Raw genomic sequence first — 17,880 nt, forward strand, 5'->3', positions numbered from 1 at the left:
AACAATTGATGCGACGGTTGGTAGAAACCGTCGCCATAGACCAACCTATAGCAACGATTATTTTTTCTCTTATTAGGACGCCTCTTTTCACCTATAACGTCAGTAAATAACCGTTGCAATAGATTCTATTGCAATGATGTTAAACCATTGCAATAAAAGCTATTGCGATGGTTTTATAATTCTATTGCAATGATTTTTTTCCTATCTATTGCAACTACTTTTAAAGCCTATTGCAACGGTCTATTATTCTATTACAACGTTTTTTGACTACCTATTGCAACAATTTTATTAACCTTTTGCAACTGTTTTTGACTATCTATTACAACAATTTCTAATACTATTGCAATGATTTATTGATCTATTTCAACAATTGTTGCCACATGTTGTAACTAGTTCAAATATCAATTGCAACAATTTATATAAAATAGTTATTTGTAAATTTGTATTTACATAATAAATTATAATAAACAATTGTAATGAAAGGAACAACAATCAGACTTGACTAGTTAATAACAATCACCAATTACCAGTAGTAAGAACTCAAACTACACGGAGTAGGAGTTTCGACATACTATATCATTTTTTTTGGAACTCTGTAACATAACACCACTACCACCTTCAGCTACTTGGGACCAATATCATTGATACCACAGATGTACTCCTCCCCTCATGGCAAACATCACAGACAGAACTAGGTCCTTCCACTCAGTAAAACCATCTTTGACCTGTGCTCATTAGTTAGAAAACAGTGTTAAGAGTGAGAAATACACAAATTTGTGGTACAAATACTAATCTTCAATTTAAAGGAATTAGTTTCCCAGAAATTAAAAACAAAACAAGCAGATGTTTTTTGATCTTGGAATAAAAAAGCTAATGCCTTATGGAATCTAAATCTACAGTTAGTACAAACAAATGGCATTCATTAGGGAATGTTACTCCTTCCATTCATGATGGCCCGTGTTCAAGTATTATTTCACTTTAAATTTGTGAGTTCACGAACATAAAAGAGGTAGCAAAGTAACACTGGTGTCCAAATTTGATCCCGTGCTGATGCTTACCTGAGCCAGAAGAGTATTATCAGTTAGGAGCCTCAAGTCATCCTTGGTGTTACCATTTTTAGTCAACACACTCACCTAAGACTAACAAATCGAGTAAAGAAAATACATACAAACCCATCTTCAGAGATATCAATAAACTAGTAGTCAGTTTTATTCACATGAGGAACCTATAACATAAAACAGAGAACATGGTGGTTAGTAATTATTAAGTAAATGAACATGACCAAAGCAGCAACAGAAAATAGAATAACCAGCCAGATTCAGTTAATTACATCACAGTTGTGAGAATAGGGAACAATATCCTCAAGCAACTTCTTTCCAGTGAAGATGCCAATCGCCACAAAGTGGCATTTAGCATGACTGTGCTTACCTGTCTTGGAAGTGAAAAGTTCAACCACCTTCAACAACAAACCAGTCCTATCAGTACTCATAAATATGAATCTACCCAGGAATATACAACATAGCTAACAATGGAAAAAAAGGATGCCTAATAAACCATGATTCCAAAGCTTTAGAGTAGATCGAATCTCCAAAACTTAAATCACTGAAACCAGCGTCGGAGCTAAAATTTTCACAAAGGAGGTTAAAAATAGAGTAAACAGACGAACAAGTCAAAGTAGATTTAACATCTATTATATATACATCACTTACCTAGATCTACCCCTGACTGAGTTTTGTTGTGACCCATGTTGCTCGAATCTTCAAAAATGTCAACCGGTGCATGTCAAATTCTCCAAAAGTAGTGTATTTTTGGAGAATCCAACACAGGAACACATCAAAAGTTAAGAGTTCACACAACTTAGGTTGTGACAGGGAATTTTATTTTGACAACCGAGAAATACTCAAGGTCTACTGGTGCACTGTTTGACACATTCCAAAATCAGGGATAACAGGACACACATTAGAGTCAAATATAAACATCCTTTTGAACATAGAATTCAGTGAGTTTATAATAAGTGTGATTTTATCGTGTATTCTTCTTAAAATGGTGTGAACAATAGGTTCAATGGAGTTTGGGGAGGGTAGAGTGTACGCAGACCTTACCTCTACCTCAGAGGTAGAGAGATTGTTTTCGATAGATCCTTGGCTCAAGAAGATAGTCCAAAGCAGTCCCAAGACTGACATATAATACCACCACCAACATTCTATCAAGTATAGGTTCAGAAAAAAAAAAGTGTAAGCATGTATTCTTAACTTGTGAAGGTAGAATTCATAAGATAATTTCTTGATTGAGTACAATTACCGATGCAACCTGGAAACATGAGTATAATCTAGAACCTCACTTCATAAGTCTCTTTTCAGTTGTAACCTATTTACTTTACACAATCATTCTACAAAACATTTCCATTGCTACTTCTTCGTATACAAAGAATAGGGAACGTTCATGGAAATGCACATTTTCTATTTTTAGATACTGGTCACTTGTCTTTACACAATTAATGAGTAATGTTATTCTGTATGGTAGTGAAAAGTGAATCCATTATAATTATATTTTCCTACAATAATCCTTCATTGAAAAACTCTCAAATCAACATCAACAGCATAGGTAGAGTGGTGTTTTCTGAATGAATCACCATGAATTAAACAAAACTAACATTAAAATACTACTGTGATGATACCTAGCTAAAACACTATAAAGACATTCAAGATTTCACAGTACAATTTCAAGAAAATTATAAGGGGTTTCTAGTGAGCTAAAGTTGTGAGTATTTGGCTAAATGGGTGTTGAGATTTGGATACTCAAACAACAACTAATCCTCAGTCTCAAACAAGTAGGGATCAGCTATATGAATCCCTAGGCCCTCAGTTCTAAACAAAGTTGAGGTTGGTTATATGAATCCCCACTACACGCAAGCAACAACAATAGCAACGGTTGTTTTACTAGTTGTTATACAACAATAAGCAATGTTATAAAATAAAGGCCAACAGAAGCATACAACATACTAGAATGAGAATTGAGTAGATTATACTAATAAACATTACAGTAAAAGAGCACAATTTTAATATAGCATGAATGACTAACACAGATCAAACTAATAGTTATATTATTTCTAACAACAAAACATCCGAGACTACTATGAACTACGAAATACTCAAGCTAGACAAAGTTATTAAGAAATAAACCTGATCAATCACGGTTTCGCTGATCATATCCCTTGCCACCTCTTTGGACTCAGCAACAATAGCTAACTCGTTAACAGTTCACTTCTTCCCACTTGGTAGACTCACCATTAATGCAAATCTCTAGATATCTGTAATATCTTTTTGCATTATCTTGGCCAATTTCTTCTTAGCCACATCAACAACCACATGATCCATTGCATCATTATTTATATACACCTCAAAAGTTATCTCATCTTTAAAAGGCACCACAATATTATACAACCCTTGATATCAAATCTTACTGACTTTTTAGCTCCATCATAGCCAGCAAAACCTGACAAAATCTCCTCCCACTAGCATAAAATTTGAGTATATTTTGTTCTTCTTTTAACAACAATGGTGAATCTTTCATTTCCCCAACACCCAATAAACTAAAATTCTTGTCAAATAATCCCTCGTTGCTAATTGACTCGCCCAAGCTAATGCTAAATTCTCATTCTCATTCTCATTCTCCCCAGTAAATTAATTTATAACAAACATAATCAATAAATAAACACAAATTATCTCAATAGTATAATCTGATATCAATGTCGGTCTTTCAGTGTCAAGCTCCAGTTCATGTTTCAAATAAGGATCAAATTCGGAAGAAGTGGAAGTCTAAGTGAAAGATTCCATAATTAAAGAGGAATTAAAGGGTGGAGATTAAGGAATACCTTCTAACTCATCTTTATCCCATTCATCAAAGGACATTGACGCAGGCTTTGGGCAAATTGCAGGGGTGCGGATAACTTGTGTGGTAAAAATAAATCTATTATAATTTATGTTAGTTTTATCGATATTCATATCTTGGGTGATTATATGGTAATTGGTTAAATGCTTTATATTCTTTATTTTTTTCCCTTAGTTTTTGTAATTCTTCTATATTATTTTGAAGGTATTCTAAATATTCTATATCTTTTGTTTCAAACTATCCAATTAGATTATCTTTCATAAGTTTTTCTAATAATATTATTTCTTCCATATTTTGTCTCCAATATTTTAAATATTCATAGTCTATCATTTTATCCTGTAGTAATTACAGAATTACAAATTTCTGTATAATAATTTATCCTAATTGTACTGTAATGTATATCTAATTTCAGATTTTCAATGATATTTATTATCTTGTGTTGTTCTTCTCGTAGTGAGTTTTTTAAATTACATAAACTATCACATATACTTTTTCCTAAATTCTCTAGGGTTTCTTCTATCCATATTAATTTTTCTTTTAGATTCTCCATTATTTTTCTAATTCAGTTTCTATAATTAATTTCTTCATTTAGATTATCTTGGTTTTCTCTAGTTTTTCTAATATATTCTAACATTTTTTTAATCTGAATAATATCCATCTGGGTAGAAAAATTAATCTAAATTAATAAATTAGAAAATAAGTCAAGATATATTAGAAAAACTAGAGAAAATCAAGATAATCTAAATGAAGAAATTAATTATAGAAACCAAATTAGAAAAAAATAATGGAAAATGTAAAAGAAAAATTAATATGAATAGAAGAAACTCTATAAAATTTAGGAAAAAGTACATGTGATAGTTTATATGATTTAAAAAACTCACTACGAGAAGAACAACACAAGATAATAAATAACATTGAAAATCTAGAATTAGATATACATTACAGTACAATTAGGATAAATTATTATACAGAAATTTATAACTTTGCAATTACTACAGGATAAAATGATAGACTATGAATATTTAAAATATTGGAGACAAAATATGGAAGAAATAATATTATTAGAAAAACTTATGAAAGATAATCTAATTGGATATTTTGAAACAAAAGATATAGAATATTTAGAATACCTTCAAAATAATATAGAAGAATTACAAAAAATAAGGGAAAAAAAATAAAGAATACTATAATAAAGCATTTAACCAATTACCATATAATCACCCCCAAGATATGAATATCGATAAAACTAACATAAATTATAAAAGACCTATTTTTACCACACAAGTTATCTGCACCCCCTACAATATATTTGGATTTATTTGATTAATTTATTAATTATGACTGAATTATTTGATAAAACTAAATTTAGATATTCCCCAAAATATTATTTAGATGAATGAGGTACAAAAATTACCAAAATATAAAGAATTAAAGCAAATAATATCTAAAAAAACGTAAAAAATTAAAAATAAGGATAGAAAGACTACAATATAACATAATTGCTAGAGTTAGTAAAAACTCAATAAATATACAAAAAGAAAAAATATCAAATTTAGAATCGACAATAGATAGTCTAGAATATACATACCAACATAATCTATTAACAATTAAATAAAAAATGAACAAAGAAGAATTTATAATAGATGAAAAAATATATGAAAACCAAGAAAGATTAAAAATAAAATAATATTTTCTAATCTAGGAAGAAGGTATAAGAAAATAAGTGAACATTTATATTTAATGTTAGAAAAAGAAGAATTAAAATTAGAAGATAAATTGACAGCTATGGTAAGAATAGAAAAAGAAAATGAAGAAATAGATAGAAAAAAGGAAATAAAAAAAATAAAACAACAAACTACAGAAAAAATACAAAAAATAAAAGAAATTAAAAATAGTAGGATTGCTGAATTAGAAAAAGAACTATAAATGCTAAAATATTTGTATGAAAAAAGACAGAAAGAAAAAAAAGAAAAGGATCTAGAACAAAAATTATTAAACGAGATAAATCAATTTAAAGAAAAATTAGAAATAAATACAATAGATGTTGAAGAAAAGGATAATTATGATTCGGAAGATAGTAAAACATATACAGAAATCTTAACAAATACAAAAAATTTAGAAATCAATGAAAGACAAGAAGTAATTAATGAAGAAAACTTAGAAAATAGAAACACAGAAATAAATATTCTTGATAAAAAAGAAGATGAAAATATTACCTAGAACATCAGAAATAAGAAAACCTACATATTATAAGAATATATTTAAAAGATATAATCTAAAAGATGAATATGACAAATGGACACTAAAATAAATAGTTAATAAAAATTATAACTTTTTAGACTTAGTTTGTGTAATAAATACAGAAAAAATAATACAATTATGGATAGGATATATGACAAAAAAATTATTAGATAATAATATAAATGTAACAGATGCACCAGAATATATAGAAAGAACACTAATAGGAACAGTGAAATTATGGTTTTCAAATTTAATTGAAAATAACAAGAAGGTATTAAGAACTGATAAACCTACAGAAGGAACATCATCAACAACTACAACTAAATTAACACCTATAGAATTATTTAAAAAAATATGAAATAGCTATAAAAGATGAATTTAGCAGCATGACAACAACAGAAAAAGAACAAAATGAAGAGAAAGATACAAATAGGAATTTAATATTAAAATTAGCAATATGTAATATGTGTTACATAGATGAGTATACTTGCTCATTTAAAGAATATTATTATAAAGGAACATATATTACAGAAGAAAGTAAAGAAATAAGAAAATTATATTATAATAAATTACCTGAACCATTTAGTTCAAAAATAATAAAAAGTTGGGATGAAGCAAAAATAGTAGATACTTTAGGAGCAAGAATAAAATTTTTACAACAATGATATAGAAATCTATGTGAAAAATATAGAGAAGAAATAAAAATGGAAAAAACATTAATAAGAAATTTAGCATGTTGCAAAGATAAAATAGTACATCAATTTGGATGCGAATAAAGATATTATAAGAAGGGAAAAGGACATAAGAAATATAAGAAATACAAAAAATCAAAATATAAATATAAGAAACCAAGAAAATGATATTATGTAAAAAATTATAAACATAAAAGACCATATAGGAAAAAGAAATCTATAAAAGAATGTGCTTGTTATAATTGCGAAAACTTAGGACATTTAGCTAGAGATTGTAAATTACCTAAAAAAAAAATTAGAAATAAAAATAGAAAATACAGAATATATGCAGATAGATTGTATAGATTACAAATTAGAAGTGAAGACAGTATATATGAAATTTCAAAGAATGAAACAGATAATGAAATAGATAGTGAATTAGATGAATTAAATGACTGAAGAAGATATAAAAATAATAACAAAGGAAGAATATTTAAGTGAAGAAGGAACAGATCAAAAAATAATATTTGATAGTCACATATTTGATGAAATAAAAGGAAAAGAATTAGATTTAAATGTTGAAAAAATATTTAAAATACCAACAATAAAAAACATATTTAGTAAAAGAAAAGAAGTATTTAGTAAAAGAAAAGAAGAATACTACGTAGTAAGCCAAAAAGAACATGTAATAGACTGTAGATATGCAAAAGATAAAGCTAGTATACCACTAGTAACAAAAAGAATAATTAATAAAGAAATAAACAATATAAAAATTAGAGACCCAATAAAATACGTACACCTAGGAGGTACAGAGATATTAATAAAAGCATGTTTCAGAGAAGGAGTAGATATACCAATAGAATTATACCTAGCAGATGATAGAATTATAAAACCTATAGAAAAAAGTATAATAAATGACATAAAAGGAAATTTGATATACTAAAAATTTAAATTTATAATAAGTGTGAATTATTCAGTAGCAATAACAGATAAAAATATAGATAAATCATTAGTATTATATTGGAAAATATCAGGAATAAAACTAACCGCAGGAAGTAAAATATTTACAACAAGATGTAAAAATCTATATGTATTAACAACAAAACATAAAATAATGGAAAAAAATAAAATTAACAAAATACAAATAGAAAGTCCTTTCGAACAATTTGTAAAAACAATTGATAATAATGATTATAGTTATAGAGACATAGATATAGAAGAAAATTTAGAAATAATAAATGATAGAATAAGCACAACAAAAAGAATAACTTATGAAAACCAGAATTATCAAGTTCATCAAAAAGAACAAGTTATGAAACAAGTTCAATAACTAATTTAAACCAATATTACATAATAGGAACAATAAATGAAAAAAGAATATTTAATACTCTTAAATACATGACAAGAAGAAAATTATATAGCAAGATATCTAATAAAAAATGAGGAAATAAAATCTGACAATAATATATGCCCAGATCTACCAAGAAGCTTAATAAACACCAAAAATATAGCAGAAAAAAGAAATAACAATAGGAGTTAGAAAAATAAAAATAGAATTTGAAATAAAGGAAGAAATGCAAAAAATAGACATAATATTAGGAATACAATGGCTAGAACAAGTAAAACTATATAATATAGAGCATACATAATTATCTATAACATATAATAGAGAGAAATTATTCTTAAGAAGAGCTTTAACGTGATATGAAAATATATGTATTAATGAAGATAGTAGTAGAAGGGTATTACAGTAGATATTATACGCCTATGATAGATACAGGAGCAGAAGCTAATTTATGTAGATATAATTGTTTACCAAAAAGTAAATGGGATAAATTAAAGACACTAATAATAGTTAAAGGATTTAATAACGAAGGAAGCTTAATTACTTATAAAGCTAAGAATGTAAAAACATAAGTATGGGATAAAATATTAACAATAGAAGAAATCTATAATTATAAGCTAACATCAAAAGATATACCTCTAGGAATGCCGTTTTTAGATAAATTATACCCACATATAATAACTAGAACGGATTGGTGGTTTACAACACCATATAAACAGAAAGTAAGAGCAAAAAAAGTTACTAATAAAATAAGAAAGAAAACTGACTGGATAGAAGGAAGTGAAAAAATTACACAAAAATTAGAAAATATAAAAAATACTGAGCATACAATAGAATTGGTCGTATTTTCAATAAATAAAAAGGAAATAACTATATTTTCAATTAGTAAGATAGAAATAATTAAGAAAAAATTAAAACAATTATATAGTGAAGATCCATTAAAAAGATGGTAAAAACATAAAACCACTATAAAAATTGAATTAATAGATAAAAATAACATAATAACTCAAAAACCATTAACATATAATTTTGACGATTTAAAAGAATTTAAAATGCACATAGAAGAATTATTAGAAAAACAATACATACAAAAAAGTAATAGTAAACATAATAGCTCAGCATTTATAGTAAATAAACATAGTGAACAAAAAAGAGGAAAAAGTAGAATGGCTATTGATTATAGAAATTTAAATGCAAAAAGTATGACATATAAGTACCCAATACCAAATAAGATATTAAAAATAAGACAAATACAAGGATATAATTACTTTAGTAAATTTGATTGTAAATTAGGATTTCACCATTTAAAGTTAGAAGAAGAATCTAAGGAATTAATCGCATTTACGATACCACAAGGATTTTATGAATGGAATGTACTACCATTTGAATATAAAAATGCACCATGTAGATATCAACATTTTATGGATAGTTATTTTAAACAATTTCCTAATTGTATAGTATATATAGATGATATACTATCATATACAAAGACCAAAGAAGAACATTTAAGATTATTAGAACAATTTATGGATATAATAGAAAAATCGGGAATAAGTTTAAGTGAAAAGAAAGCTGAAATTATGAAAAATCATATAGTATTTTTAGGAATACAAATAGATAAAAGTGGAGTAAAAATGCAACAACATATAGTACAAAAAATAATAAATTCAAAAGAAGAATTAGATACAAAAAAGAAATTACAATCATTTTTAGGATTAGTGAACCAAGTAAGAGAATATATACCAAAATTAGAAGAAAATCTAAAGCCCTTATAGAAAAAATTTAAAAAGGATGTAGAATATAATTATAACGAAGAAGATAAAAAACAAGTTCAGAAAATAAAAATACTTTGTAAAGAATTACAAAAATTACAATTTCTAGATGAAAATAGAAAATTTATATACATAGTAGAAACAGATGCTAGTGAATGTAGTTATGGAGGAGTACTTAAATATAGATATGAAGAAGAAAAATTAGAACAACATTGTAGATACTACTTAGGTATGTTTAATGAAACAGAAATAAAATGGAAAATAAATAGAAAAGAATTATGCTCAGTATATAAATGTTTATTAACATTTGAGCCATATATTGTATATAACAAATTTATTGTACGAACGGATAATACACAGGTACGTTGGTGGCTAATAAAGAAAATACAAAATTCAGTTACAACAAAAGAGATTCGGAGACTAGTCTTGAATATATTAAATTTCACATTTATAATTGAAGTAATTAGTACTAACAAAAATGTTATTGTAGATTACATATCAAGACAAAGCTACACAAACTGATATAATAGAAGAGGATACTCTAGTAAAGATATTCAACACCCTAACTACGCTTTCAATGAAAGTGAACAGTATGGGTAATGAAATAAAAAAGCTAAAGACTAATCAGCTAACTCAGCAGTGTGCAGAGCTATGTCGATCGGAAGACATTAAAATTCCAGAGCTAGAAGGAGACGTTGGGACACTCCATAAAACCCGTAACGTTTATCAATCTACTTTTGCAGGTACAAGCAAAGGAGTTAGGAAAAACACAAATATGAACCTAAACAGGCTATTTGATAAATCATTTATTCCAAACACACCAAAAGATCTTGTATTCAGACCCTTACAAATTACCACATACCGAGATAGTTTAAACCAAGACAAAAAGACCTACAACTATACAGCCCGAATATACACAGAAAATATTTACAAAATACAAACCTTCTTAAATACTAACCCTAGAGCTATAAACATTCAAGAACCACATACAAATAACATAACCCAGAAGCTAACCGGATACAATAAGCTAATTGCTTTACCCAAAATCAAATCAAGTCTAGTTAAAACCTGTTACGAATATGGACTACTTAGTATCATATATACCCAAGACGGAAATAAAATATCCAATATACCAGAAATATATGATTCATTTAGCATTTTTAAAAGAATAACCAAAGGTAACCTATTTTTTATAAAATTTTACACGGCACCAGCAGAGATATTGTATGATGAAGTTAAATCACCTATATAAGTTGTAAAAATAGGAAAGACCCAAGATATGATTATACCAGAAGATACTATTCCACAACCAGAAATACCTAGAATTGAGATACCAAATTTTTATGCAAATAAGAGAATTATCGGACTATCCACAATTCTTCAAGAGTTAGCAAACACTTATCGCAACAGATATCCTATATGGAGTTATTATTCAAGAGGTAATATAATAGTATACTCAAATTCAAAGGAACTACGAGAAGCAGATATGGAAGATGTTAGGTAATGGATCTTGACTTTACTCAATCCAGAGAAAAAACCTATCGCCAGAGCCATAAGAGAAAAATTTATTTCGGAAGAATTATTAACCAGATATTGCAAGTTAATTGGACATAAATATCCAGATCATCAATGTTCAAAATGTAATGGAGAAGATAATATTGTCCCAGAAGTTCAACTGGAATAGAAGAAGATAAAAGTAACAGTTGGAAGATGCAAGATATGAAGCAATAATGGAGATACAGAGCAATAAAAAGAAGATAACTACGGATAAAGAAAGTAATTCAAGTTATTAAAGGAGAAAAAGAAATATGGAATATTTAAAATAGCTAGATAGATTTACGTAATTATCATGTAACTAGCCTTAGGTTTTTTGACTTTTCTTAGTCTTTTTTGGCAAGTAGTGCCATTATTAGATTTTTTGGCAAATAGTGTCATTATTAGATTAGACATTAGCTTTAGGACTTTGCAGAAACATATTTTTTTACTTTTGTAAAGTAGCTGACAGATGTAAAGAAAAACAGTGTACGCATTTTCATTTCTAAAAATATAAATAAACGAGCACTTGCTCAGATGAAGGCAAGACTTCATACATTGAAGCACAAAATCTCTTGTCCACAACAAAAATTTTGCTTATTTATTAAAAAACAGGTATATTTTAATGGAAAAATCTATGGAGGAACAAAGCTTAGAATTATCAAAACTACCAAAACAGGTATATTCATTTACTATTATGAATAGCTAAATTCATAAATTTCTAACAATCATGATATGATAAAATAAGTTCATGTTAGTTGCTTTATAGTAGAATTATTCGAAAAATAGCATGTTAAGAAGTTTATTAGAAAAGTGAAAAGGGAGAAAAATCCCTAAGAACTATGTCATCCTAAAGGTGAAACCGGTGAGGCAAGAAAGTCGTGATAGGGGAGTAACCAAAGTAGAGGCACTGTTTAAGGAAAAAGTATCCAGATTACCATGCTAATAGTGACCGAAGAATATGTTATTTAAGAATAAACTAGTATATAGCAATCTAAAGTGATCATATTTTGTTATGTGCATGATTGAAGGGAATATTTCGAAAATAGCAATTTTATGAAAAGTGGATGATTATTTATCTGACGAAATGGTAGATAAATTTAAAATACTCATTTTATATGTACTTAAGGATATAGAAATAGTGGATATAAGAAAAATCATATTGGAAAAAAAATTTGATAGATATTTTATGACTAGAATTAATTATATACCACACCTACCAAACTGCTCTTATAAATACTTACATGCCAAACCCACACACTAACTATGATAAATTATGTATATTTAGAATTTTGGAAAATAGATATAAAATATATACAATTTCTTAGTGAAAATATAGAAGAATTAATGAGATTAAAACAAACAACTAAAAAATATTATGATAAAGTATTTAACCAATTTTAAATGATAGATAGTCTTAAAATCTTAATCTTATATATACTTAGAGATAGAGAAATTATAGATATTAAGAGAATAATATTAGAAATAATATTAGACTATGAAATTGAAACTATAAATTGGATAGAACGGTTATACCTGGATAATTACCCAGATGGATATTTTTCAAATTAAGAAATGTTAGAATATAATAGAAAAACTAGAGAAAATCAAGATAATCTAAATGAAGAAATTAATTATAGAAACCGAATTAGAAAAATAATGGAGAATCTAAAAGAAAAATTAATATGGATAGAAGAAACCCTAGAAAATTTAGGAAAAAGTACATGTGATAGTTTAGATGATTTAAAAAACTCACTACGAGAAGAACGACACAAGATAATAAATAGCATTGAAAATCTAGAATTAGATATACATTACAGTACAATTAGGATAAATTATTATACAGAAATTTGTAACTTTACAATTACTACAGGATAAAATGATAGATTATGAATATTTAAAATATTGGAGATAAAATATGGAACAAATAATATTATTAGAAAAACTTATGAAAGATAATCTAATTGGATATTTTGAAATAAAAGATATAGAATATTTAGAATACCTTCAAAATAATATAGAAGAATTACAAAAACTAAGGGAAAAAAATAAAGAATACTATAGTAAAGCATTTAACCAATTATCATATAATCACCCCCAAGATATGAATATCGATAAAACTAACATAAATTATAATAGATCTATTTTTACCACACAAGTTATTCGTACCCAGGCTCTAATACCGAATTGTAGAGGGGTGCGGATAACTTGTGTGGTAAAAATAGAAGGATTGAATTAATAAAATTACCTTCTTATTTATGATTTTTTAACATATAATCAACTAATATTAAATGGGTGAAATAATTCTTTCATCAATTTATTTGTGCAACCAAATAATATCTTGCATAAATAAATACTCCATCCGTCTCATTTTATGTGTCATCATTTTCTTTTTAATTTGTTCCAAAAAGAATGTCATCTTTCCTTATTTGATAACTATTTAAAGATACAATTTCACTTTTATCTTATTGGTCCCACTTTATTAAAAAAAATAGTAGCACATTTTTATAAAGGATAATTTGGTAAAAATCATCAGTTTTTTCTTATTTCTTGAAGTCCATGCTAGGTCAAATAGTAACACATAAAATAAAACGGAGGGAGTATATAAAATAAAATGAAAAATTTATTATTATTAAACTTAGCCAATAAGAGAGGGTGAAGAAAGAAATGAAAATGTGAAATATTAATAAAGTGGGACCATAATATACATGTCAATTAATAATGACCCTTACACAACACAAGTATAATGTGGCCCACTCACCCATCATAAAATTTTCCAAATTTGTACAACTAAATTTTGCTAATGACTTCTTGTAATTTTGTAGATGGGATAAAGTCTCCATTAGGCATTTGCTTGAGTGTTTCCAAGCGTTGATATATTTTGGAGGGTCAAGAGTAATATTCATGATCAAATTTTGGAAGAATTCGATTTTGTCAAAGGTGAACTGTCTTTTAGGTATCTTGGTGTCCCTCTTAGGCCTAAAAGAATTTCTATTGATCACTGTAAGCTGCTCATTGATAAAATACTAGGAAGAATTGCAATTGGTCTTTTAGATTCTTATCATATGTTGGTAGGGCCCAAATCATCAAGCGTATGTGTTATTTGCTATACAAATCTTTTAGGCCCAGATCTTTGCCCTGCCTAAGAAAATTAGAGAAAATTATCCTCTATAGTATTATTAGATCTAAAATAACAAATTTTAGCAACATTTTTTAATAATTACATTAATAGTAATTTAGTTATAAGTTATAACAACTTATTAAAATGTATAATATTTTAATTGTATTTTCAAAATTTATTTTTAATTATATAATTTAAAATCAGTTCCATATTTATAGGATTGTAATCAATATTTTTCTTAAATTGTATATTGATAATTATGATAAATATATGTTATTTTTTATTTAAAAGATTACACACTTTTATCAGATAACTGTATTGAAAAAAGATTATGTGTAAATCAAATTAATGTTTTGAAAAAAGTATCTGATTCACCTCTCTCTCTCCATTCAAATTCTCTAATACTCAATCTCACCTCTCTCTTTCTCCATTTTAATACTCAACGTTTCAAAATTTTATTGAAATTTATGTCTCCATTAACTTACTCAGATAATATTTATATTCTTCCCTTGAAAATACAAGATTGAAAAAAAGTGGGCTTCATATTATATTCATCTTCTTCATTGAAAAAAGTGGTTTCATAGTTAATATTCATTTTCTTTTCAAAAAAACACAAAATTAATATATTTGTTTTTCTCATTCTCTATTGTAAATCATGTCTAAACCAAAATTCAATTCTACTCCTTCGCGTAGAAGTCCTAGAATAATCGAAAATAGTAGCCCCATTTATATTTCTAGACCTTCATTTGATTTAGGTTGTTTCACTCCTTCTCCTCTATCGAAGTGTATAAAAAATTTATTGAAAGTGGGTCTTAGAACAAGAATCAAAATCAGTGTTTGCCCGATAAAATTGAAGTTTCCTTTGTTCATGAACCATCAAAGAAGCGAAAATTTGAACAAAAAGGTTGAGATTCCTCAAGATAAGAGGAATTATAAAAGAAAGAATATGGATAGTGAACAAGTGTCGGACTCCAATTTTAAAGATGAGATTCCATTACTCAAACCCAAAAAAACCAAGTGTGGAGGAGAAACACCTTCTCGAGTAACAAAGACTAGGGCTAAAGTAAAAAATGCCAAGAATGTATCCAACAAGAAATCTCAAAAAGTTTGCATGGTATGATTTTTATTTTGTATAAGTTTATTTTTAAATAAATTGTATGAAGTGTTGTAAGACCCCGCAAAATTCTTAGCTTAAATCAGTCCTTTAGGCTTGACGAGGGGTCCTAGACTTAGAATATTTTAGCTAAGCATTCATACTTAGTTTTATTTTAGCCTTCAAAAGTTGGAAATCTTATTTCGCGACCTTTACATCCATTAGATGTCGATATTTGAGTTAATTCATGATCGGAAATGTCAATAGGTGTTTTCAAACAAGTTTCAGATTTTTCGAACCTCGTTTATATCATGTTTGAGTGCCCAAAATAGTGGGTCGATGCGATCTCGACGCATCACGTCGACCATCGTGTCGATAAGATAGTTTTTCTCCAGCTTTAGTGCAAATTTTAGTGAACCGACGCGGACTCGATACGGCGCATTGGCTATCGCATCGATGCCAACAACGCCATGCGTCAGCCTGCGCATCAGGTAACATAATTTTTCAGTCATTAAAAGACCATGTCTTTGGGGGTATTTGGGTTTTTTTCACATACTTCAGCCCCCAAAACACGAAATTAAGCCATTTGAAGAGCAACTATACTCATTTGTTCTCCAATTTGCTCAACAACAGAACCCTAGGTGTTCAAATTTCAAATCAAGAACTCACCATTAACTTTCCGAAATTCATCAACTAAGGTATGTGAAGTGTTCATCCAAGGGTTCCTTCCACCCTTAGAGTCCAAGAAACTCTTTTAAAGTTCATGTAGAGTGATTTCATGATTTTCATTATTTGAATTAAAGTGTATTCATGATTTATTGGAAGATTCATGTAGAGTTAATTGATATGTGTGCTTTATCATGTGAATCCATGTTGAAACTCTTGGAATTCTGTAATTGAAGTTGAATCATGATGCCTACATGTTGTGTTAGTATTATGTGCATATATTATGCCCCACAAGTATTTGATGAACTATCCATGTGAGTTGAATAGTGAAATTATATCATGTTAGTATGTATGCAAGTTCATGCTATGCAAGTGTTTTCTTGAATGCCCAATGAATGAATGATGCCTAAGTAGTAATTACCAAGTCTCAAGATTTTTCCAGGTCTTTTAAGTTTATGCTATAGAGTCCTGGGGGTATTTAATACCCGGCAATTTAGCTACTTGTCTAGAGCCATGGTTAGTCACAGAGTAGAATCAGTCATGTCTCGATCAGTAGAATTCAGTCAGTTAACAAAATTTAGTATTATTTCGTCAGTCTGGGTGGTTTTTTAGAATTAAGCAGTAATACAATTTCATCCAACACTTCTTGAGGTATCTTCCATGTACTCTCATAAGGAAGAGGCTCAACTGGTATTGCATAAGCATCCTTAAAATTTTTACTGTTGTAGTATGCAGAGCAATAGTCTTCTCCATGTTGGTTACGATATGTAATAACCCCCTTGCATGGGAGCAAGGTGTCTCATCTAATTGAAATCGACCACAACTACATTTTCTACGTCACAGGCATACAACAAACCTTAACTCCAGCGGTAACGGTATGCGAAAAATCGTTTGAAGCTCTTACCTACAATGAATTATATTGTTAATAAATTTATCATATAAAAAAAACGTAACAACAAAATATGATAAGTACATGTTTGCAGTTCAGAACATTATCATTAAAATAAAATAAACAAACAAAAGATAATGTAAATACAGTAACGAACAACAAAGTCTTTTAAGGAATTTATTCAAGATTGTAATACAATTAAATTAGACACATTCGGTCATATTATACGATTGTTGCTTTTTACCATTGAGAATATCATTGTCTTTTTGTTAGCACTGTCAGTGTATTTTTTCCTTCCTCGTTATGTTTTGTATTCCACGATTCAACAGTTAACCTCGTGAAATCCAACACAGAAACAACAGGTAACCTGCTGGTTTTCCTGTTTGTATTGTTTATAGATTCAACAATGTTTGATATTAGAGTCCAAGTACGCTTTACCATAGAATAAACCCTTGCCTATTTATGATAGCCAATTTCGTACAAATATATCCTCACTCTTCTGTTAATTGGGTCAACTCTCTCCATTAACTCTTCAAATTTTTGAAGTGTATATGCCTTTGCCATTGCAAAAAATAGCTTATGTAGTTCATCAACTTTCTTATTAAAATTCATCTTAATATTCCCCCATAGATGTCAAATACAAGCATGGTGTGACAAA

This window comes from Capsicum annuum, chromosome 6 (genome assembly GCF_002878395.1).
Source record: "Capsicum annuum cultivar UCD-10X-F1 chromosome 6, UCD10Xv1.1, whole genome shotgun sequence".
Taxonomy (NCBI): Eukaryota; Viridiplantae; Streptophyta; class Magnoliopsida; order Solanales; family Solanaceae; genus Capsicum; species Capsicum annuum.